This window comes from Aquarana catesbeiana, linkage group LG03 (genome assembly GCF_042186555.1).
Source record: "Aquarana catesbeiana isolate 2022-GZ linkage group LG03, ASM4218655v1, whole genome shotgun sequence".
In the NCBI taxonomy this organism is placed as follows: domain Eukaryota; kingdom Metazoa; phylum Chordata; class Amphibia; order Anura; family Ranidae; genus Aquarana; species Aquarana catesbeiana.
The window spans coordinates 676,799,599-676,823,329 of record NC_133326.1 but is presented as its reverse complement, the minus strand read 5'-3'; the positions used below and the strand labels follow the sequence as shown (position 1 = coordinate 676,823,329).

General features: G+C 43.5%; 7 non-coding genes across 7 annotated transcripts; all 7 read left to right on the top strand.

Moving 5' to 3' along the window:
* Nucleotides 1–104: 104 nt before the first annotated feature.
* TRNAI-AAU (transfer RNA isoleucine (anticodon AAU)) lies at nt 105–178 on the top strand. Its single transcript has one exon. It is a non-coding gene; the product is annotated as a tRNA-Ile (tRNA).
* Nucleotides 179–7,404: 7,226 nt separating this feature from the next.
* On the top strand, nt 7,405–7,537 carry LOC141135751 (U8 small nucleolar RNA). Its single transcript, XR_012243609.1, has one exon. It is a non-coding gene; the product is annotated as a U8 small nucleolar RNA (small nucleolar RNA).
* A 337-nt stretch (nt 7,538–7,874) lies between these two features.
* TRNAI-AAU (transfer RNA isoleucine (anticodon AAU)) lies at nt 7,875–7,948 on the top strand. Its single transcript has one exon. It is a non-coding gene; the product is annotated as a tRNA-Ile (tRNA).
* A 1,713-nt stretch (nt 7,949–9,661) lies between these two features.
* LOC141135748 (U8 small nucleolar RNA) lies at nt 9,662–9,793 on the top strand. The gene has a single exon (XR_012243606.1). It is a non-coding gene; the product is annotated as a U8 small nucleolar RNA (small nucleolar RNA).
* Nucleotides 9,794–10,413: 620 nt separating this feature from the next.
* LOC141135750 (U8 small nucleolar RNA) lies at nt 10,414–10,545 on the top strand. Its single transcript, XR_012243608.1, has one exon. It is a non-coding gene; the product is annotated as a U8 small nucleolar RNA (small nucleolar RNA).
* Nucleotides 10,546–13,272: 2,727 nt separating this feature from the next.
* Nucleotides 13,273–13,404, top strand: LOC141135749 (U8 small nucleolar RNA). The gene has a single exon (XR_012243607.1). It is a non-coding gene; the product is annotated as a U8 small nucleolar RNA (small nucleolar RNA).
* Nucleotides 13,405–16,338: 2,934 nt separating this feature from the next.
* On the top strand, nt 16,339–16,412 carry TRNAI-AAU (transfer RNA isoleucine (anticodon AAU)). The gene has a single exon. It is a non-coding gene; the product is annotated as a tRNA-Ile (tRNA).
* The last annotated feature ends 7,319 nt before the right edge of the window (nt 16,413–23,731 follow it).

Below are 23,731 nucleotides of genomic sequence, written 5' to 3'. Positions count from 1 at the left end.
TTCTTTCTACTATACAGTATATACAGTATATACAGTATAAAAACAAACGCCAAACAGTAAATCAGCTTTTTTCTAACTAATACATCTACACCCACCTTGTCTTTGGCCGGTTAGCTCAGTTGGTTAGAGCGTGGTGCTAATAACGCCAAGGTCGCGGGTTCGATCCCCGTACGGGCCAAGTGTTTTGACACAGTCCTTTACTTTCAGTAACTTCTGCGGACTTATATATACCAATATGTTCACCTTCACTGTACATTCCAATACAATTGCAGTTTTTTTTTTTAATGACCTTAATGCATTCTTTACATTAACCCCTTCCCAATCGCCGCACGCCGATACACGCCGGCAGAATGGCACGGGTGAGCAAAAGGGCGTACAGGTATGTCCCCTTTAAGATGCGGCATTTTGGGCGCTCGCTGCGTGCTCCGTGACTCGATGTCCGCCGGGACTCGATGTCCGCCGGGTGCCCGTGATCGTGTCACGGAGCGGAAGAACGGGGAGATGCCAGTGTAAACAAGGCATTTCCCCTGTTCTGCCTAGCTACTGCTCCCTGTCATCGAGAGCGGTGATCGCTGTCATGTGAGTGGTGCCCCCCCCCCACAGTTAGAATCACTCCCTAGGACACACTTAACCCCTTGATCGCCCCCTAGTGTTTAACCCCTTCCCTGCCAGTGTCATTTACACAGTTATCAGTGCATTTTTATAGCACTGATCGCTGTATAAATGGCAATGGTCCCAAAATAGTGTCAAAAGTGTCCGATGTGTCCGCCGCAATATCGCAGTCACGATAAAAATCGCAGATCGCCGCCATTACTAATAAAAATAAATAAATAATAAAAATGACATAAATCTATCCCCTGTTTTGTAGATGCTATAACTTTTCCGCAAACCAATCAATATACGCTTGTTGCGATTTTTTTACCAAAAATATGTAGAAGAATACATATCGGCCTAAACTGAGGAAAAAAAATGTTTTTTTATATATTTTTGGGGGATATTTATTATAGCAAAAAGTAAAAAAATTGTTGCTCTTTTTTTGTTTATAGCGCAAAAAATAAAAACCGCAGAGGTGATCAAATGCCACCAAAAGAAAGCTCTATTTGTGGGAAAAAAAGGACGTCAATTTTGTTTGGGTGCAACGTCGCACGACCGCGCAATTGTCAGTTAAAGTGACGCAGTGCCGAATCGCAAAAAGTGCTCTGGTCAGGAAGGGGGTAAATCCTTTATTGGCTGAAGTGGTTAAAGTAAAAAAACCCCCAAAACGTCTCAATGCTTGCCTTAACTACTTGCTGACCAGTCGCCGTCATTATACTGCGTCAGGTTGGCTCCCCTGCACGAAGCTGTACGGCGGGCGCTTTAAAGGGTGGGTAATGATCAGCACTATTCCTCCCACTGACACCAGTGATGGGACACTATTCCCTCTACTGACACCAGTGATGGGGCACTATTGATCTTTTATTAAAAAGAATCAAGCAACCAATTTTATACAAAAGTAAAAAACAAAACCATGATACAATACTTCAACGGAAATCAAAGGAATACACATCCATGTTCAGAATATATACAATATATACATAGTCCACTACCAAAACATTTAACTAGAAAACTAACTATGTTAAAAAGGCAACGAAAACAGAAAATGGTCCATAGTCTCCTCCTCACCTGCATAATCCTCCCGAGGACAGCTACGATCCATCTCACTGCAGAATTTCTGATTCCCACAAACATAGAGCCTCCCATGGAAGCACAACCAGACCAGATCCCTAAATTTAAGGGGGACTCTATCCAAATTAATCAGTCTTAACCCTGCCCTCAAAATTGGGCCTGGGCAATCCCTTAAGGCCAGTGGGTCATGAAAGACTTTGCTCAAGACTCGGCTCATAAGGTCTTTCCTCGGAACTGATCTGAGATCTTCAGCCGACAATCACCACTGCCGCAGTAACTTCAGACACAGAGCGACATAGGCTAGTAGATGACCCCTTAGATTCTTCACTTGGCCACCTTCTTCCCAAAGTTGTAGAAAAGGCCTAAACTGAGATCTAAATATGCCTACCCATCCAGGAGGTTCCACTGCAAGCATATTACCAATGTTAAACTTGAGAAAAATCAGCGAAAAGAAAAGAACTGGGTTGACCATACCTAAGCCACCCTCCCTCCTGGATAGATAGGTAACATTCCTCTTGATGGGGTTCAGTCTGTTCCCCCACAGCATCTGGAAGAACACACTACCAACCCTAGCATAGAGATGCAGACAAAGCTGACATAGAAGAAGGTCGGAATCAGGTAAGTCTTAATCAGATCAACCCTTTCCCTGAGAGATAACTTCCATATCTTCCAGCTGACCACCTTAGTATTGGCAATTTCCAATCTGCCTTCCCAGTTTTTGAGGCCATAATCGCTGGGTCCAAATTCAATGTCTAGAATCTTAATTCTTTCCTGGGGCACTGGAAAGGTGTCTGGGAGATCAAAAACCTCACCTTCCTTTCCCATCCAGAAAACTTCACTCTTTTCCTGATTGATCTTGGAGCCTGATGCTTCAGAGTACCGTGATGTCAGAGAGACCGCCTCCTCCGCTTCATCCGTCCCAGTGATAATCTCAGACACATCGTTCGCATAGGCAACAACCCTCAATGGCGGCTCACCCTGGAGCCCCACTGGTACCCCACACAACATGCTGCTCTCTGGGCTCCTGATGAAGGGATCGATTGCAAACACATAGAGCAGAGCCAACCTCAAAGGACTGCCCAACTCAACCATTAACAAAAGGAAAGCTTATACAAGACCGGCAGACTGTACCTACTAAGGAGCAACCACAGGTACTCATGGTTAACACGATCAAAAGCCTTTGCCTGATCCAATGTCATCAAATACTTTCCCCAGCCTGCAGCCCTGCACTGCTCCAAGGCCTCCCGGACAGTTAAAACCGCTGTGAAGGTGCTCCTACCCTGGACCAAACAGTGCTGATGGCCAGAAAGCAAAGACTCTGCTACTGATGATAGGCGCCAGAAAAATATCTTTGCCAGCACCTTTCTATCGACATTGAGAAGGCTGATGGGGTGCTAATTCTCAATCATCGAAGGATCTTTACCTTTTGAAAGAAGAATCATAGCCGATTGCCTCATGGAAGGGGAAAGCACCCCCCTTGGCAAGGCAACTGTTAAGAACCTCCACCAAATGTGGGGCCAGAATAGACTTAAAGGCTTTGTAAAACTCAGCCGTCAAGCCATCTGGTCCAGGTGACTTTTTGATGGCTGTTCAATTGCCCTTATCACCTCTTCAACTGTGATCTCCTCTGTCAAATTCATCAATGGGACATCTCTATCATTTAGACCTCGAGTAGAGTGCAAAAAGCTTTCCATCCTGTCAGGGTCAAGCTCTTTCCTCCCAAGAAGGTCAGCATAAAAGGACCTCACGACCTCCAGGATCCCCGACCTGGACTTTGTCAAGGAACCTGTACTATCCTTAAGGCCAACGACCATTTTAACAGCTACACCTTGTTTGCAGTTCTGGTAAAGGTTAGGTGAGTGGTACTTCCCATAGTCCCTCTCCAGAACCAAAGAGGCATGCCGGTCATATTGACACTTCCTGAGAAGGAGTTTCACTTGAGAGATTGCCCCAGGATCTCCTCCTCTCGAGACAAGAATATCCAACTTTCTCTGTAAATTTTGGAAGGTCTTGTATTTATTAAACTGTTTTGTATTGGCTAGGCCCCTGAAGAATCCAGCGATCTTCTTTTTGGTCAGCTCCCACCACTCAACCTTGCTGCTACAAAAGTCCAGAATGGTCACCTGTGTCTGAAAGAATTCCTCAAAGGATTGTCTAATATATTCTTCCTTGAAAAAGTCAAATTCAATCTCCAGATGCCCTTGCCCCTCTGAGGGGCATCTAAAGCATTCAGGACCACAGAGGGCATACAGTGATCAGAGAACTCTATTGCCTGCTCCACTGGGGGCGAGAAAGCAGAGGTCTCCTTAAAAAAAAAAAACTATCTATCCTACTCTGACTACTACCTTGATGAAAGGTGAACCCGGTGTCATCCGGGAGGTGTTTAACGTGCACATCCACAAGACCATCATCCCTAACCATACTATTTAAAAAAAACGCTATCATATCCCAGCTTGTTCTTCTTGTCCTTGGGCCTAGTTACTGTATTAAAGTCACCTCCAAAGACCACTTGCCGGGATGTAAAAAGAAATGGCTTGATCCTTTATCGAGCTTAGTCAAAATCTCACCATAATTCTTTAACCAGACCTCTAGATCCCGAGCAGGAACACACTCATTAGTGAGAATAATTGTGATCTTTTTCCCTGTTGATCTCTGTGAAACTGCAACTGGGGCCAGACCTTCACCGAGCCTCATATTGCTCCCAGAACAGGTCAAGACCCTCTAGCCTGGTGAAGCTAATAATATATTCCCAGCTCCCAGTTACATGTATTAGGGCATACAGATCGTTTACCCCAAAACCCATCTCCAAAATCATGTCCACCACCGCATGCCGTGCTGGAGGGATTGCACCACCTTCCTATTTAAGAATGACTACATTTCGTCTCGGACCCCCAGCAGCAGCCAAAGACCCAAGACCAGATCCTGGGGTGCATAAAATGGTAGCTTGTAGGGGGAAAACCAGCTTGGTAGTGGAGCTACCAGGAGCACAGAGTACCACCTGGGCAAAAGTAGGCTTATCAGGGCCAAGGCCCCACACTGATGTCACAGTAGTCTGTATATTATTATTAATTGCTTGGACTGCTAATATAGAACATGAAAGACACATAGCGGAGGAGAGCAAAAAAAATCCCAAGAAATTCTTTAAGTATGTAAACAGTAAAAAAGGGAGGACACACCATATTGGCCCCATAAAGAATGAGGAAGGACATCTGGTTACAAAGGATGGGGAGATGGCAAAGGTATTGAATTTATTCTTCTCCTCAGTATTCACGAGTGAATCGGGGGGCTTCAGTAACCAAAACTGCAGTGTTTATCCTCATGACACAACACAGGAAGCACCTACATGGTTATTAGAGGACGGAATTAAAATTAGACTTGAGAAACTTAACATTAATAAATCACCGGGACCAGATGGCTTGCATCCGAGGGTACTTAGGGAACTCAGTCAGGTGATTGCCAGACCGTTGTTCCTAATTTTTACAGACAGTCTATTGACTGGAATGGTACCAGCTGATTGGAGAAAAGCCAATGTAGCACCAATATTTAAAAAGGGCCCAAAAAACATCCCTGGGAATTACAGACCAGTTAGCCTAACATCAATAGTATGTAAACTCTTGGAGGGGATGATAAGGGACTATATACAAGATTTTAGTAATAAGAATGATATCATTAGCAGTAATCAGCATGGATTCATGAAGAATCGTTCTTGCCAAACCAATCTATTAACCTTCTATGAGGAGGTGAGTTGCCATCTAGGTAAAGGAAGGCCCGTAGACGTGGTGTATCTGGATTTTGCAAAAGCATTTGACACAGTTCCCCATAAACGTTTACTGTACAAAATAAGGTCCATTGGCATGGACCGTAGGGTGAGTACATGGATTGAAAACTGGCTACAAGGGCGTGTTCAGAGGGTGGTGATAAATGGGGAGTACCCAGAATGGTCAGGGGTGGGTAGTGGGGTTCCCCAGGGTTCTGTGCTGGGACCAATCCTATTTAATTTGTTTATAAACGACCTGGAGGATGGGATAAACAGTTCAATCTCTGTATTTGCAGACGATACTATGCTAAGCAGGGCAATAACTTCTCCTCAGCATGTGGAAATCTTGCAAAAAGACCTGAACAAATTAATGGGGTGGGCGACTACATGGCAAATGAGATTCAATGTAGAAAAATGTAAAATAATGCATTTGGGTGGCAAAAATATGAATGCAATCTATACACTGGGGGGAGAACCTCTGGGGGAATCTAGGATGGAAAAGGACCTGGGGGTCCTAGTAGATGATAGGCTCAGCAATGGCATGCAAGCTGCTGCTAATAAAGCAAACAGAATATTGGCATGCATTAAAAGGGGGATCAACTCCAGAGATAAAACGATAATTCTCCCGCTCTACAAGACTCTGGTCCGGCCGCACCTAGAGTATGCTGTCCAGTTCTGGGCACCAGTCTTCAGGAGGGGTGTACTGGAAATGGAGCGAGTACAAAGAAGGGCAACAAAGCTAATAAAGGGTCTGGAGGATCTTAGTTATGAGGAAAGGTTGCGAGCACTGAACTTATTCTCTCTGGAGAAGAGATGCTTGAGAGGGGATATGATTTCAATTTACAAATACTGTACTGGTGACCCCACAATAGGGATAAAACTTTTTCGCAGAAGAGAGTTTAATAAGACTCGTGGCCACTCATTACAATTAGAAGAAAAGAGGTTTAACCTTAAACTACGTAGAGGGTTCTTTACTGTAATAGCGGCAAGGATGTGGAATTCCCTTCCACAGGCGGTAGTCTCAGCGGGGAGCATTGATAGCTTCAAGAAACTATTAGATAATCACCTGAATGACCGCAACATACAGGGATATGTAATGAAATACTGACACATAATCACACACATAGGTTGGACTTGATGGACTTGTGTCTTTTTTTCAACCTCACCTACTATGTAACTATGTAACTATGACTGAGCTGGGACGATTATCCATCACACTTGCGGACGATTGCTATTAGTCACACACACACATTTGATTTCCCATCAGGAATAGTCACAGTTTCTGCTGCAATACCAGCTGTCGCCTGAAGCTGCGCTGTAGAGTCTTCAGCAGCTGTCGGGCAAACAGCTTTGGACTCAGCTAAAGGAGGGTTAATAGGTTCAGCTGACACTTGTGGTTCCTCTGCAGAAATGACATTTTTTAAATGTAACTTTTGCTGCACTGCAGCATTAGCAGGCACAGCATTGCTGCACACAGGATTAGCAAATTGACAGTCACTGGGCACATTTTCAGCATTACTCATGGTGTTAAATCAGTTGGCAGAATGCAGTGTGACCTGTGAAATCGGATGGAATTGAGTCGTGTGAGTGTGAAAATCCGATTCCAGTGTAGACAAAAAAAAAAAAAAAGGGTCCTGCACCATTTTGGTGCGAATGCGATGCGATGCGATGCGATGCAATTTGATTTCAGCCCTACAAACTGTAGGGCTGAATTTGCATTGCATGTGATGTCTGGCAACGCATAAGTGTTGACCCGGCCAGTTACGTAAAAGGGTTATTTTTTATTTCTTTTTTAGCCTGTGTCATTTATATCAGATCTGTTTGAATTGTATTAAAAAGAATAGACTCAAAGAAAGTGTAAAAAGGGGGAATTTGTAATTTTGGAAAAGAAAATAAGTCATAAAGCCTGGCAGTAATAATGTCTCCCTGACCTGAGTGAGAATGTCATAATATTGGGTCTTATGTGTGATTGTTATGTTGTATTGTCAGTGAGGTTGATCCTTATCTGTTCCTCCTAATGGAGAAACAGAAATGATGAATGGAGGAGGATGAGTGCTGATTACACTGATCTCCCCCACTGCTCTGAATGACAACTCAGGGTGGTGCAATTCTGACACTAATCACTGGCAATCATCTATCAAATTGTTGAAGAGCGGAATAGTTATATTAAATAATAAGGTAGAGCTAAAGGAGATTTTCCTTCATTTTCTATTTCTTAGTCAAAAGAGGAAGTGAAGGTCTCCCTGATTATCATCTGAGCTGGTATCCCCATTGAAATATTTCTCCACTATTCCTGTTCTGGGGATAACTCAAATTTTTTTTATTGGTAAATAGAATCCAAAAATTTAAAAAAAAAATGCCTTTTATTATCAATTGCAATTAAAAAAAAAGATCAAGGAGTGTAAAATGACTTTTTCACACTGATATTTACATTGAAGACCACCCTTTCTATGGCCGGTTAGCTCAGTTGGTTAGAGCGTGGTGCTAATAACGCCAAGGTCGCGGGTTCGATCCCCGTACGGGCCAATTGTTTTGACACAGTATCTTTGCTTTCAGTAACTTCCAGTGACTGATAAAAATATGTTCAACTACACTGTGCATTTAAATACATTTGCAGGTTTTTTCTTTTTTTTTGCCTTAACCACTTCAGCCCTGGAAGATTTTCCCCCTTAATGACCAGGCCATTTTTTGCAATACGTCACTGCGTTGCTTTAACTGACAATTGCGCGGTCGTGCGACGTTATACCCAAACAAAATTGACGTCCTTTTTTTCCCACAAATAGAGCTTTCTTTTGGTGGTATTTGATCACCTCTGCAGTTTTTATTTTTTGCGCTATAAACAAAAAAACGGCGACAATTTTGAAAAAAAAATATATATTTTTTTACTTTTTGCTATAATAAATATCCAAAAAAAAGTTAAAAAAAAAAATTTCTTCCCCAGTTTAGGCCAATATGTATTCCTCTACATATTTTTGGTAAACAAAAATCGTAATAAGTGTATATTGATTGGGGACCTTCAAAATAGGGGATAGATTTATGGCATTATTATTATTATTTTTATTTTTTTTACTAGTAATGGTGGTGATCAGCAATTTTAAGCAGGACTGCGACATTGCGGACACGTTTGACACTTTTTTGTGACCAGTGACATTTATACAGCGATCAGTGCTATAAAAATGCACTGATTACTGTGTAAATGTCACTGGCAGGGAAGAGGGTTAACACTAGGGAGCGATCAAGGGGTTAAACGTGTTCCCTAGGGAGGTGTTTCTAATTGTGGGGGGAGGGGATTGACTGGGAGTACAGAGAGAGATCGCTGTTCCTGATCACTAGGAACAGACGATCACTCTGTACTTCCCTGTCAGAACGGGGATCTCTTTGTTTAGATTGACAGATCCCCTTTCTGCCTCTCTGTGGAGCGATCGCGGGTGGCCAGCAGACATCGCGGCCGCTGGCCACGCGCATCAGCTCCCCTGCTATGCAACATGCGTTCCCGCTATAGCTCTTAAAGAAGCTGACGTACGGGTATGGCAATTCGCGGGAACGAGCCGACCCGCTGCAGTATATTGACAGCGGCTGGTCAGCAAGCGGTTAATGCATTCTTTGCACTACTTGCCTTAATATCACTTTATTATCATTTTAAGTTAACCACTTGCCGACTGGCCATAGTATATGTACCTGTATAAAATATGCACATATTCAGAGCAAAAATTGCTGTATTGTCTCTGATGCACATAGTTCCTATATCATCAGTGCCACCTAGTGGCCATAGTGCTTTTTTTCCCCCCAGAAATTAGGCAAACAGTAGAAACACACATTAAGGCCACTAGATGGCGCTGATGATAGTGGAGCTAATCATATTAGGGAAAATACAGCAAATTTTCATTCTCACTGTGTGGAGTTTTTATACATAGACTCCTTAATGTCAAATTTAATTGGGGGGGGTAAATGATGGCTATTTTTAGGGGCGAAAGTGATATAACAAGCAATTTGGCCACATCCTCCTGCGCGTCACTTCCTGTATGCAAATATCACACAGGAATCATGGGAAAGAAATCCTGGGTCATTTATATTCGATCGGTTTGAATTGTATTAAAAGGAATAGACTAAAAAAAAAGTGTAAAAAGGGGGAATTTGTAATTTTGGAAAATAAAATAAATAATAGAGCCGAGCAGTAATAATGTCTCCCTGAGCTGAGTGAGGATGTCATAATATTGGGTCTTTTGTGAGAGTGTTGTATTGTCAGTGAGGTTAATCCTTACCTGTTCCTCCTTATGGAGAAGCAGAAATGATGAATGGAGGAGGATGAGTGCTGATTACACGATCTCCCCCACTGCTCTGAATGACAACTCAGGGTGGTGCAATTCTGACACTAATCACTGGCAATCACAATTTTCATTGGTTTAACAGCAGAACAATCATACTGATTAATAAATACAACAATGCTGCCATCATACTGGTGTGGTTCCTGAATTGCAGGCAGTTCTCTGCAAACTGCTGAACGCGTATATACAAAGTTGATGACACCCCCAAATCAGTTCTCAGAATGCAGGGTGACCTGTGAAATCGGATGGAATTGAGTTGAGTGAGTTTGAAAATCCGATTCCAGTGTAGACAAAAAAAAAAAAAAAAGGGTCCTGCACCATTTTGGTGCCGATGCGATGCGATGCAATTTCAGCCCTACAAACTGTAGGGCTGAATTTGCATCACATGTGATGTTCACAGCAATGTGGAGCGAATCACATGCGATGTCTGGCAACGTATAAGTGTTGACCCGGCCAGGTAAAAGGGTTATTTTTTCTTTTTTGGCCTGTCATTTATATTAAATCTGTTTGAATTGTATTACAAGGAAGAGACTCAAAAAAGTGTAAAAAGGGGAGTTTGTAATTTTGGAAAATAAAATAAATCATAGAGCCGAGCAGGAATAATGTCTCCCTGAGCTGAGTGAGGATGTCATAATATTGGGTCTTGTGTGAGGGTATTATGTTGTATTGTCAGTGAGGTTAATCCTTACCTGTTCCTCCTAATGGAGAAACAGAAATGATGAATGGAGGAGGATGAGTGCTGATTACATGATCTCCCCCACTGCTCTGAATGACAACTCAGGGTGGTGTGATTCTGACACTACTCACTGGCAATCATCTATTAATTGGTTAAAGAACAGAATAATTATATTAAATAATAAGATAGAGCTAAAGGAGATTTTCCTTCTAATCTGTATCTTAGCCAAAAGAGAAAGTGAAGGACTCTCTGATTATCGTTTAAACTGGTGTCCCGACCATTGGAAGATTTCTCCTCTATTCCTGTTCTGGAGAGAACTTTTTTTTTTTTTATTGGTAAATGGGATATATAGAGAGGGAAAATCTCTAATTCCTAATCCCTCTCCACTCTATCCAAAAATTTAAAAAAAAATGCATTTTATTATGAATTGCAATTAAAACAGAGATCAAATATAAAATAACTTTTTCACACTGATATTGACATTGAAGAGCACCCCTTCCATGGCCGGTTAGCTCAGTTGGTTAGAGCGTGGTGCTAATAACGCCAAGTTCGATCCCCCCCGTGTTTTGACACAATACTTTCCTTTCAGTGACTGATAACAATATGTTCAACTACACCGCATTTAAATACATTTGCAGGTTTTTCTTTTTTTTTTTTGCCTTTCCCACTTCAGCCTCGGAAGATTTTCCCCCTTAATGACCAGGCCATTTTTTGCGATACGTCACTGCGTCGCTTTAACTGACAATTGCGCGGTTGTGCGACGTTGTAACCAAATAAAATTGACGTCCATTTTTTTCCCACAAATAGAGCTTTCTTTTGGTGATATTTGATCACCTCTGTAGTTTATATTTTTTGCGCTATAAACAAAAAAACTGACAATTTTGAAAAAAACAAACAAACTATTTTTTACTTTTTGCTATAATAAATATCCAAAAAAAAGTAACAAAAAACACATTTCATCAGTTTAGGCCAATATGTATTCTACATATTTTTGGTAAAAAAAAATCACAATAAGTTGGTATTGATTGGGGATCTACAAAACAGGGGATAGATTTATGCAGGGCTTCAGAGACTAGGTACAGGAACTCCCCTTTTTAGAGTCACTCCTTGTCTCCACTCTCTACCCACCCCCGAGTACTGTCCCTTGGTTCCAGCCCCCTACCCACCTCCCAGCACCACCCCTTTTAGAGCATACAGAACTAAATAACATTTGTGGTGCTAAGTATTTTGTATGGAATTTGTCAATGATAACAAGAAAAGCAGTAAAACAGATCCCCTGCAGACAGAAACAATAGACCCCCTCATTAACAAAAAAAATCCCCCCAGCAACAATAGACTGCATGCAAAAATATACCCCCCCCAGCAACAACAAATCTCCCCGCATCCAGCATCAATAGACCCTCCAGCAGCCAGCAACAATAGGCCCCTCCCTAGACAGTAGATCCCTCCTAGCAACAACTGACCTCCCAGCAACAATAGACCTCCCCAGCAACAATAGACCCACTGCAAAAATAGGTCCTCTCCCACAACAATGGATCCCCCAACAGCCAGTATCAACAGACCCTGCAGCACTCCCCAACACCCCTTGCCATTACATACATTCAGTCCTGGAGGTGCCGGAACTGCGTTCCCCCGCGTTCCCGCTGAGAAAAAGCCCAGGATTTATGGCATTTTTTTTTTTTTACACTAGTAATGGTGGTGATCAGCAATTTTAAGCAGGACTGCGACATTGCGGACACGTTTGACACTTTTTTGTGACCAGTGACATTTATACAGCGATCAGTGCTATAAAAATGCACTGATTACTGTGTAAATGTCACTGGCAGGGAAGGGGTTAACACTAGGGGGCGATCAAGGGGTTAAATGTGTTCCCTAGGGCGGTGTTTCTTATTGTGGGGGGGGGATGGGACTGACTGGGAGTACCGAGAGATCGCTGTTCCTGATCAATAGGAACAGACGATCACGCTGTGCTTCCCTGTCAGAACAGGGATCTCTTTGTTTAGATTGACAGATCCCCGTTCTGCCTCTCTGTGGAGCAATCACGGGTGGCCGCTGGCCACGTGCATCAGCTCCCCTGCTGCGCAACATGCATGCCCACTATAGCTCTTAAAGGAGCCAACGTGCCGTTATGGCGATTCACGGGAACGAGCCGACCTGCTGCAGTATATTGACAGCGGCTGGTCAGCAAGCGGTTAATGCATTCTTTGCACTACTTGCCTTAATATCACTTTATTATCATTTTAAGTTAACCACTTACCGACTGGCCACAGTATATGTACCTGTATAAAATATTCACATATTCAGAGCAAAAATTGCTGTATTTTCTCTGATGCACATAGTTCCTATATCATCAGTGCCACCTAGTGGCCATAGTGCTTCCCCCCCCCCCCCCCAGAAATTAGGCAAACAGTAGAAAAACACATTAAAACCACTAGATGGCGCTGATGATAGTGGAGCTAATCATATTAGGGAAAATACAGCAAATTTTCATTCTCACTGTGTGCAGTTTTTATACATAGACTCCTTAATGTCAAATTTAATGGGGGGGGGTAAATGATGGTTATTTTTAGGGGCAAAAGTGATATAACAAGCAGTTTGGCCACATCCTCCTGCGCGTCACTTCCTGTATGCAAATATCACACAGGAATCATGGGAAGGAAATCCTGGGTCATTTATATTCGATCGGTTTGAGTTGTATTAGAAGCAATAGAGTCAAAAAAAAGTGTAAAAAGGTGGAATTTGTAATTTTGAAAAATAAAATAAACAATAGAGCCTGCCAGTAAAAATGTCTCCCTGAGCTGAGTGAGGATGTCATAATATTGGGTCTTTTGTGAAACTGTTACATTGTATTGTCAGTGAGGTTAATCCTTACCTGTTCCTCCTTATGGAGAAACAGAAATGATGAATGGAGGAGGATGAGTGCTGATTACACGATCTCCCCCACTGCTCTGAATGACAACTCAGGGTGGTGCGATTCTGACACTAATCACTGGCAATCATCTATTAATTGGGTAAAGAATAGAATAAATAATAAGGTAGAGCTAATGGAGATTCCCCTTATTTTCCTATTCCTTAGCCTTTGGAAGTGATGGACTCCCTGATTATCATGTGAGCTGGTGTCCCCATTGGAAGATTTCTCCACTATTCCTGTTCTGGGGATAACTCAAATTTATTTATTGGTAAATGGGATATATCCCCTTCCCGCCGACTGTACGCAGATGTGCGGCCTCGGGTTTATACCTGGATGATGCCCGCAGCTGCAGGCATCATCCCGGTACCGTTGTTCAGAGCGGGCAATCGGCTATCCGAGTATAACAACCGATGCGGCTAAAAGCCACTCGGCTGTTATACCGGAGGAGCAGGAGGGGACGTCCCCCCTCCCGTCGCTCTTACCGGGCCTCCCGTTCCATCGCGAGGCCCGATGACCAATCGGACGCCTCCGGCGGCTCGGGGTCGTTCCAGCCTCCTAATCGTAAACACGGAAGCGATGTCATGACGTCACTTCCCGTTTTTTAAAAATACACAGTATTCAGAATCGCCGCTTTCGGCAATCTGAATACTTTGAAGTGCGAAGGAGGGATCGGGGGTCTTTTAGACCCCCGATCCCTCCATAAAGAGTACCTGTCACCACCTATTACTGTCACAAGGGATGTTTACATTCCTTGTGACAGCAATAAAAGTCATCAAAAAAACATTTTTTTTAAGCACAATTTATAAATATAAAAATAAATAAAATAAATAAGAATTTTGTTTTTAAAAGCGCCCCGTCCCCGCGAGCTCGCGCAGCAAAGAAAACGCATACGGAAGTCGTGCCCGCATATGTAAACGACGTTCAAATCACACATGTGAGGTATCGTCGCAATTGTCAGAGCGAGTGCAATAATTCTACCACTAGACCTCCTCTGTAACTCTAACCTAGTAACTGTAAAAAAAATTTAAAGCGTCGCCTATGGAAATTCTTAGGTACCGTAGTTTATCACCATTCCACGAGTGCGTGCAATTATAAAGCGTTACATGTTTTGTATCTATTTACTCGGCGTAACATCATCTTTCACATTATACATGTAGCGCTGACAATATTTGTTTTTAAATATTTGCAATGCTGTAAGGTTAATAAGTTGGTATGTGGCGCCATCTAGCGGTCAAAATATATATAATTACAGCACATTTATATTTCTTTCATTGTTCAAAAGTTTGACATGGAAGTATTTTGTTTGTTTACTTCTGGACATTAACTTGACCTACCCACAATGCTCAATGACTCCCACAAATCTCAGGGTGAAGAACTGCATTGTGGGGAGACTATAAAAAGGCTGGGAGCAGCCATCTTAGCTTTCTTGTTCCTGGGACGCGTGGCCGGCAGCAGGACTCTGTGGGTGTCCCACAGGGTTGCGGCCTATCCTGTGAAGAAGCGGAACAGCAGCCAGCAATCCTGCCATTGATGACAGTGTGATGGAGCAGCAGAAGTGATCGTTCCGGAGACCCGAGAGGGAGGTAACCGAGGACTCCCGGTCATCGTATAAGCGGAACAGCGCAACAGCGTGATTGCAACTCCATACAGACTGAGAACTTACGGAGTGGAGACACCCATCTGTCCGGATCCAGTGAGGTGAGAGGGTTAACGCCCAGAAGTTTGTTCCACACTACACACATTCAGAGTTATTACAGAGTGTTGCTGGGACTGATAGTCCCACGGAACAATTCAGTTGGGAAAATCACATTTGCACAGATTTACAATCAGATTTCAACATACAGGAATTGATACTGGATGTTTGTTCCTTTCAAGTAAGAGTATTCAACCCATTAGCCTGACTCTAATTTATTTTTGTGCACCACTTCGCACCGAGCAATTGGCCAAAGGGAAACCCTGTGGATTACAAGTATTGAAGACTGAAGATGACAGGACTATTCCTTTCATCGCGGGGCTCCGCGTTTAGTCATAAAAGAGAGTGACTGTACTGTCAAAGCAGGGGGAGCTCCCTAGTGTCTATATTGTGGGGCATTTATGTTCCTGTGTCTTTGCGCCTGCTACAGTGTGCTGGAGGTCGGAAGGTGTCCGGAGTTAAGACAATTTCACTTTGAACACTGGTCCCACCTGGAGACACGCTAATAGGGGATCTATTTAAGAAAATTATATATATATATATATATATATATATATGTATATAAGCATATATTTGTGTTCTAAGATTGTTGTGAATATCCACTGTGCTTTCACACTACGTTGGTGTGATCGCATAGTTATTGTAATTACTTTTAATATCACTTCAGTAAAAGAAGTAATTCTGGTTAACCACAAATTCTTGTGCGCAGTGTTGTATTTCTCCTGTAGGTGGAGCACCAAACACTCAGGTAATATATTGAATTATAATTTGTATTAGCATCATTATAACACTGCACTACAGCTGTGTCAAGGGGATTGAACAAAGTTTAAGGGGTGTAAGATATCAGAGAACAGGCCCGATCAAAATCAACAGCTCCTTCGGGGGTAATTGCTACATACAAAAAAATTGGGGTAACTTTACTGTTTGGATTTTTTAAAATTCATGAAAGTGTCCCTTTTCCCAAAAACACCGCTGCACAAATACCGTGTGATATAAAATATTGCAACAATCTCTATTTTATTCTCTAGATTCTCTGCTAAAAATATATATATAATGTTTGGGGGTTCTAAGTAATTTTCTAGCAAAAAATACGGATTTTAACTTGTAAACACCAAATTTCAAAAATAGGCTTAGTCATGAAAGGGATATAGAGAGGGAAAATCTCTAATGCCTAAGCCGTCTCCACTCTATCCAAAAATGTTTTAAAAAATTGCTTTTTATCATCAATTGCAATTAAAACAAAGATCAAGAAGTATAAAATATCGACTTTTTCACACTGATATTGACATAGAAGACCACCTCATCTTCAATGGCCGGTTAGCTCAGTTGGTTAGAGCGTGGTGCTAATAACGCCAAGGTCGCGGGTTCAATCCCCGTACGGGCCAAGCGTTTTGACACAGTCCTTTGCTTTCAATAACTTCCATTGATTGATAACAATATGTTCAACTACACTGTGCATTTAAATACATTTGCAGGTTTTTTAGCTTTAAGCACTTCAGCCCCGGAAGATTTTCCCCCTTAATGACCAGGCCATTTTTTGCGATATGGCACTGTGTCGCTTTAACTGACAATTGCGCGGTCGTGCGACATTGTACCCAAATAAAATTGACGTCCTTTTTTTTCCCACAAATAGAGCTTTCTTTTGGTGGTATTTTATCACCTCTGCGGTTTTTATTTTTTGCGCTATAAACAAAAAAACCCGTCAATTTTGAAAAACAAACAATATTTTTTACTTTTTGCTATAATAAATATCCAAAAAAAAGTAAAAAAAAATAATTTCTTCATCAGTTTAGGCCAATATGTATTCCTCTACATATTTTTGGTAAAAAATCAAAATAAGTCTTATTGATTGGGGATCTACAAAACAGGGGATAGATTTATGCAGGGCTTCAGAGACTAGGTACAGGAACTCCCCTTTCAGAGTCACTCCTTGTCTCCACTCTCTACCCACCCCCGAGTACTGTCCCTTGGTTCCAGCCCCCTACCCACCTCTCAGCACCACCCCTTTTAGAGAATACAGAACTAAGTAACATTTGTGGTGCTAAGTATTTTGTATGGAATTTGTCAATGATAACAAGAAAAGCAGTAAAACAGATCCCCTGCAGGCAGAAACAATAGACCCCCTCATTAACAAAAAAAACCCCCCCAGCAACAATAGACTGCATGCAAAAATATACCCCCCCCCCCAGCAACAACAAATCTCCCCACAGCCAGCATCAATAGACCCTCCAGCAGCCAGCAACAATAGGCCCCTCCCTAGACAGTAGATCCCTCCTAGCAACAACTGACCTCCCAGCAACAATAGACCTCCCCAGCAACAATAGACCCACTGCAAAAATAGGTCCTCTCCCACAACAATGGATCCCCCAGCAGCCAGTATCAACAGACCCTGCAGCACTCCCCAACACCCCTTGCCATTACATACATTCAGTCCTGGAGGTGCCGGAACTGCGTTCCCCCCGCGTTCCCGCTGAAAAAAAACCCTGGATTTATGGCATTTTTATTATTATTATTTTTTTTACTAGTAATGGTGGTGATCAGCAATTTTTAGCGGGACTGCGACATTGCGGACACGTTTGACACTTTTTTGTGACCAGTGACATTTATACAGCTATCAGTGCTATAAAAATGCACTGATTACTGTGTAAATGTCACTGGCAGGGAAGGGGTTAACACTAGGGGGCGATCAAGGGGTAAATGTGTTCCCTAGGGAGGTGTTTCTAACTGTGGGGGGAGGGGACTGACTGGGAGTACAGAGAGAGATCGCTGTTCCTGATCACTAGGAACAGACGATCACGCTGTGCTTCCCTGTCAGAACGGGGATCTCTTTGTTTAGATTGACAGATCCCTGTTCTGCCTCTCTGTGGAGCGATCGCGGTTGGCCAGCGGACATCGCAGCCGCTGGTCACGTGCATCAGCTCCCCTGCTGTGCAATGTGCGTGCCCGCTATAGCTCTTAAAGGAGCCGACGTACCGGTATGACGATTCGCGGGAATGAGCCAACCTGCTGCAGTATATTGACAGCGGCTGGTTGGCAATCAGTTAATGCATTCTTTGCACTACTTGCCTTAATATCATTTTATTATCATTTTAGGTTAACCACTTGCCGACTGTGGCCGGTCGGCTCTATTGCACGAAACAATGTACCTATACGTAATTTCGTGCAATAGACAGCTGGTCACATGTGCACCGCCGGAGGCGCGCGTGGATTGGCCAGAGGGGGAGCCAATCAGCAAGTTTGGCGGGCGCGATGTCCGCCTGCCACCCACGATCGTTTCACAGAGAGGCAGAACAGAGATCTGTCAATGTAAACAAGGCAGATCTCCATTCACAGAGATCTTCTGTTCCTGCTAAGCGTGAACACGGAACTCTGTGTTCATCCAGTGAGTCCATCCCCCACACAGTAAGCAAGCACCTCCTAGGGACACACTTAACCCTTTGATGCCAGTCTCATTAGTACAGTAACAGTGCACATTTTTAGCACTCTTCACTGTAATTATGTCACTGGTTTCCAAAAAAGTGTCAAAAGTGTCAGTTAGGTGTCCGAATTGTCCGCAATGTCGCAGTCCCACTAAAAATCGCTGATCGGCACCATTACTAGTAAAAAATAAATAAATAAATAAGTAAAAATGCCATAAAAATATCCCATAATTTGTAGGCGCGATACCTTTTGCAAAAAAAAAAAAAAAAACGATATACGCTTATTGCATAGAATGCATTATATTGAAAAATCATAAGGGTTTACAACTTATTTAATGTCTCTTTAATATTACTTTAAGTTAAAGTGACTCTGTCATAAGAGAATTATGGGGGGGGGTGACAGCTTTCCTTCTGAAAATGCTAAATGTCTGGCTGTATCTGTATCAGCATGCTTTAGTTCCAATCTGGGAATCAGCATTTTCTAAATCAATGGTCTCCAAACTGTAGCCCTTTGCATGCCTTGATTTGGCTCTTGGGGCACTATTCCTACTAGTCACTATAATGATGGGACAATATTTCTCCCACTGACACCAATGATGGGGTGTTATTCCTTCCACTGACACCAATGATGGTGCACTATTCCTCCCACTGACACCAATGATGGGGCACTATTCCTCCCACTGACACGAGTAATGGGACACTATTCCTCCCACTGACACCAATGATGGGGCACTATTCCTCCCACTGACACCAATGATGGGGCACTATTCCTCCCACTGACACGAGTAATGGGACACTATTCCTCCCACTGACACGAGTAATGGGACACTATTCCTTCCACTGACATCAATGATGGGCACTATTCCTCCCACTAATATTAATGATTGGACACTATTCCTCCCGCTGACACCAGTGATGGGACACTATTCCTACCACTGTTGGAAGAATCAGTGCTCATCAGTACCCTACAGTGCCATCAGTGCCACTAAAGTGATCATCATTGCCACTACAGTGCCCAATTAGTGCTCATCAGAGCCACTACAGTGATCATCAGTGCCACTACAGTGCCCTATTAGTGCTCATCAGTGCCACCCTATCAGTGGTTCCTCATCAGCGCCGTAAAAAAATGCGTTTAAAAAATGCCATTTTCAAAAAACTTGTGGAAAAAATGACATGTTCAAAAGACTCATAATGCCTCGTAGAATATACTTTGGGGCGTTTGCTTTTCAAAATGGGGTCATTTTATGGACATTTCCATTCTCCTGGTGCTCCAGGGCCTTCAAAAGTGTAATAGGTAGTCAGGAAATTAGATGTGTAATTTATGCTCCTAGAACATCTGACGGTGCTCCTTGCATGTTGGGCCTCTCTATGTGGCCAGGTTGTGAAAAAGTCTCACACATGTGGTATCACCATACACAGGAGTAGCAGAATGTATTTTGGGGTGTAGTTGCAAGTATGCCTATACCTTGTGAGAGAAATAACCTATTAATATGACAATTTTGTGAAAACAAAAAAATCTTAATTTTGCAAAGAATTTGGGGAAAAAATTACAACTTCAAAAAACTCACCATGCCTCTTAAAAACAGAAAATTGTATACATACCTTTCCGTAATTTTCCTTTCCTGACGCATCCCATGGCAGCACACACATTGGGTTGTGACTCCGCCTCCACAACCTGATAGGACTGGTTAGCTATAAGATTTGAAGAGGAGTCCACCTTTGCATTCTCAGTAACTATCACCTTAGAGGGGTGGGATCCTGTGTGCTGCCATGGGATGCGTCAGAAAAGGAAAATTATGGAAAGGTATGTATACAATTTTCCGTTTTCCTGACGCATCATGGCAGCACACACATTGGGAAATAGCTCGCTATATGGGTGGGTGCTTTCAGAAGATTTTATTTGCTCAAGTACAGGGTATAAAAGAATTAGACTGAATGATTGATCTCCCGAACTCAACCGTAGTTAATTGAGCCGGGTCTATTCTGTAGTGTGATATGAAAGTGTTTCTGGAAGACCAGGTTGCAGCCTTGCAAATGGTTTCTGAGGACACTCTACAGTACGCTGCCCAGGAGGTCGCTACCGCTCTAGTCGAGTGGGCCTTTAATCTGTCCGGTATTGGGAGTAGCCGAATTTGGTACGCTCTTTTGATGGTTCTCACTAGCCAAGAAGCTATTGTTCTTGAGGAAGCTGCCTGGCCTTTTCTTGCGCCATGTGGTATGACTAGAAGGTTGTCAGTCTTTCTGAATTGTTTGGTAGCTTCTAAGTAGATAGAGTTAACAGATTTAATGTCCAACGGATGTGGATTCCCTTCACTAGTAAGAAAAACTGGAAGATTGATCTCCGAGTTGAAGTGGAAGGTAGATGCTACCTTAGGTATAAATTGATCTGATGGTCTATCTGGGTAAAAGACCAGATGCGGCTCTTTGATTAGTAGAGCTTGTAACTCTGAGACTCTTTTGGCAGATGTTATTGCGACCAGGAAAGATAATTTAAACGTAGATCCCATAAGGATACTGATTCCAGAGGAAAGAAGGGTTCTCTAGACAGAGCCTCTAATACAATCGATAGATCCCAAGTCGGAAAGGTTGGTTTTCTTGGTGGCCTTATTTTCAGGCATGCTTTTTGGAATTGGATTATGAGCGGATCCAGTGCCCATTTGGTTCCCGTCATTGCGGATAGTGCAGAGACCTGGACTTTGAGAGTGCTTGAGGCTAGCCCCTTCTACAGTCCTAGTTGTAGGAACTCTAGGTGTCCCGTACCTTACAGCGGAGCCCAAAATGATGAGGGTGGCCTCTTGCACGGTTCCGGTCCAAGCACCCCTGGCGGTGGGTACAGGGAGTGCGAGGGCAACGAAAGGGTGCAGGTGCCTGCAGGCAGGAGGCTGGAACTTGGAGATATAGGAACCTCTGCTGAGGAGATGTGGAAACTGATCACCAAACTTGTTCAGCGGGAGCCAGATCAGGATCAACTGCAGAATCAGGAACAGGCAGGAGTCGGCAACAGGCTGGCAGTGGGGTACCAAGTCAGAAGGCAAAACCGTAGTCAGGAACAGGCAGGGGTTGGCAACAGACGGGCAGCAGGGTACAGAATCAGGAGACAGAGCGTAATCATAAGTTCAAGCCAAGGTCAGTATTGCAAGTAGAGGCAGGTTCAGCAGGCAGGGGAGATCCAAGAGAATGGTCAGAAGATAGCTGGGTTTTCAGGAACAAGGTCAATCAGGCAGAGTAACAACAGGAACACAGGGACATGCTGAAGACAATCCAGCACTGATGCTAGGCAGACTCTCTGTTTATATAGGGTGCTGTGTGCCAGGATTGGCGCCAGCGTACGTGAGTACGCGCATTAGCAACTTAGCACATTAGCACTTTGGCACATTGGCGCATGCGCGTTAGCATATTAGCGCTTTGGCACTCGCGGACGCGCGTTAGCGCGTGTGCGCATTCGCATAGAGGTGCCATTGTGCATGCCCACCCTGGATCTCATTTGCCTCTGGCTATGGTTCCGTGCATGCACCTTGGCATTAGCAGAATGAGGATTGGCAGCTGCTGCATGGAGACGGGTGCTTGCTGTGTGAGTTCTCTGACACTAGGACTTGAGAGACTGAAGGAGAGAGTGGGTTCCAAGACTGTTGCTGCGAAAATGCGGTGAATTTTTCCCAGATTTTGCTATATGTGTTGTTCGTTGTCCCTTTTCTAGCCTGTTGAAGTGTGTTCACTACTCTAAGTGAACACCCTTGGTCTAGTAGCCTCTCCCTTTCAACCTCCAGGCCGTTAGGTGTAGTCTTTCCGGTGCTGGGTGAAGGAATGGGCCTTGTGAGAGCAAATCTGGGGTCACTGGGAGCGGAAATGGCTCTTCTGTGTTTAGTTGTAGGATGGTCAAAAACCATGGCCTTCTCGGCCAGAACGGCAATACTGCTATGACAATGGACGTCGATCTCCTCAGCCTGGACAGAAATCTGGCTATTAGGGGAATCGGAGGGAAAATATATCCTAAGTGGAAACTCCATGGGTGATGGAGACAGTCGATCCCTGCTGCAGTTGGATAGGTGGCTCTCGATAGGAACCGGGGACATTTGTTGTTCTGTGGAGTTGCTGCCAAATCCACATCGGGGATCCCCCATTTGCGAGTGAGAAGAGCAAATACTTGAGGGTTGAGAGACCACTCGTTGTTTGATATGAATATTTGGCTCAGGTTGTCCGCGAGTTGGTTCTGTGCTGCCGGGACATATATTGCCTTGATATCTGTCAGGTGAACTTGAGCCCATTCGATTATAGGGCGAACTTCCTCCATGAGTGTGTTGCTCCGGGTACCTCCTTGTCTGTGAATGTAATTCACAGCCACTGTGTTGTCCATGCGTAGGAGAACGTTTCTTCCTGTAAGAAGTGGTCTGAATGTTAGTAGAGCTTTCCAGGCGGTTCTGAGTTCCAGAATGTTTAAAACTATACCTTGTGGGTGAAAGGACCAACGGCCCTGTGCCCCTTGATGTTGATAATGTGCCCCCCACCCCTGGAGGCTGGCATCCGTGGTGATTATCTCTGGTAGTGGCGGTATTATGGGACGGCTACCTGATAGGTTGCTGATTTGAGTCCACCACCATGCAGACTTCTTCACTGCCGGGTTGATCATGATCCGTTGGTTCATTGATGACCCGTTCCACTGTTTTAGGAACGAATTCTGGAATGTTTTTGAGTTCCATTGGGACCACTGGACCATTAGGAAGGTGGAAGACATTGAACCCAGGATGCTTAGACACGTTCTGGCTGATAAGTACTGCTAGGAGTTTCTCTATTTTCTGTATCAGCGGATCTATTTTCGCTTGAGGAAGACTGACTGTGTTGTAACTGGTGTCTATCTCGGCTCCCAAAAAAAAGATTCTTTGTGCCGGAACCAGGTTGCTCTTTTTCCAATTTATAATCCATCCAAACTGTTGGAGTGTGGAGATTAATATTGTTCGATGTAGAAGCAGAGTTTGTCGACTGTCGGCTAAGAGTAGTATGTCGTTGAGAGGACAGTGTAGGACTCTCAGTCCTTTTTCCCGGTAGCAAAACTTTTGTAAAGGTCCTGGGAGCTGTTGATATTCCAAATGGGAGGCTCTGAAACTGAAAGTGTTGGTGGCCTATTGCGAAGCGTAGATACTTCTGGAAGGTTTGGTGCACGGGAATATGCAAATAGGCGTCGGACAAATCGACCGAGAGCATCCAATCTATTGTCCCTATTGCTAGTAGTACTGATTGAAGGCTCTCCATCTTAAATGATTCGACTAGAATCGTTTTGTTGATGCTTT